This window comes from Octodon degus, unplaced genomic scaffold (assembly GCF_000260255.1).
Source record: "Octodon degus isolate 3935 unplaced genomic scaffold, OctDeg1.0 scaffold00168, whole genome shotgun sequence".
NCBI classification, from domain to species: Eukaryota; Metazoa; Chordata; class Mammalia; order Rodentia; family Octodontidae; genus Octodon; species Octodon degus.
This window is the reverse complement of record NW_004524744.1, coordinates 320,799-322,357: the sequence shown is the minus strand read 5'-3', so window position 1 is coordinate 322,357 and position 1,559 is coordinate 320,799. Positions and strand designations below refer to the sequence as shown.

Genomic DNA, 1,559 nt, shown 5'->3' with positions numbered 1-1,559 from the left:
GGGGAGGGGGCGGGGACTGAGCTGGAGGCCAACCCCTTCTACCACCGCTACTCAAGACAGGATCTAGCAATTGTGCAGGTCGGACCCGGCTGCTTTTGATTCGGCCTGGAGCTGCGCTGTGAGTTTCCTAAGCAGCCTGTGGGGTACACTCGGCACGGTGACGTCATTAGATGTGTGGTGCAGAAGACAGGCACTTTGGAGAAACAGCCTGTGAACACAGGATTCACTACTGACGAGATTCTCAGTTCAATCTTTAACATTGAGATGGTGAAAGACAATAAAATTGCAGAAGAAATGAAACAGATTTGGCAGCAACATTTTGCAGCAAAAGCTATTGTCTATACAGTCATTCCTAAAGAGAAGCTTGGTTTGATCTGGGACTGTGCTCAGTCTTGTACAACATTTCTGTGTGCGCTGCCAAGAAGAGAAGGTTACGAGTTCTTTGTTGGGCAATGGATAGGCACTGAACCACTTTGCTGCACTTGAAAAAATTCAGATCGGAGCGGGGCCGCAGCCAGCCAGTTGATTTTATATCACTACTCTGCACTTCAGGAAGAAAATGGCATAGTGTTGATGGCAGCAGAAATGGATTTAACATTTCTGAATGCCACTGAGGCACAGTGCATTGCCAATCAAGTTCAATTCCTGTATTCCAACTCCTGTATGCCACTGATTGGGGACCTATGGGTTAATGGAGACATTCAAGTTCAGACTAAATGAGTTCAAATATATGTCTGTTATTGCTGAACTGGAGCAAAGTGGACTTGGAGTAGAACCTAAATGTATTCAAAACCAGGATAAGACTTAGAACTGCAAAGGCTGGCCCTTCGGAGTCGGCTCAGCCCTGGCCGGCGGAGGACAACAACCACCCTGCACTTGAGAGCTCAGCATCTGTGCTGAACAGTCTGTAAAGAGTTGCCCTGTGTGCTCACCCCAAGAAGTGATCATGGAGAGGAACCTTAGTATTTGGCACTCAGAAATATGGGAACTCACATATTCTGAAAATTACCTCACGACATAGTTGAGGTTTCCTCGTAAGTCTTTCTGGTCAAGAGACAGCCAGGGCTCTGCAGGGCAGTTCATTTGACTTTGTATAACAGTGCAGTTACATTTTGGCTACTGTGGCTTCACAGCTTCAGTTTTACATCTTTATGAACTTAACATAGGATAATAATTTTGAAGATCTGTTGTAGTTAAATGTGGGGTTAAAAAAATAAATGTGGGGTTTATGTAATTTTCCTATGTGCCAGTCAGCTGGCTGAAGGCATAATCCCAGTATGCTGTGTAAACTCTATATTCCCTTCAGGATAGAGACTCCATTGAGATGGCCCCGAGAGTGCAGGGGCCATCTCTAGTGCAGCTGGTCTGGGGTGTTAACAAATTTCAGATACAGTTGGATAAACAGGTATAGTGCCTGCATATTATTAAGCTATAGATTATGCCATCTACTCAAACACTGCCTGTTAGAGGCTGGGTACTTGGAGGAAATAAATCAGCACAGTGTAAACAAACCATATTTTAAAATTAATTTTACTGATAAAGAAATAGCAATAAAACAG

At 44.2% G+C, this 1,559-nt stretch overlaps 1 pseudogene; it reads left to right on the top strand.

Annotated features, from left to right (window-relative positions):
• LOC101577392 overlaps window positions 1-808 on the top strand; it is a 3,218-nt pseudogene extending 2,410 nt beyond the window's left edge.
• The last annotated feature ends 751 nt before the right edge of the window (window positions 809-1,559 follow it).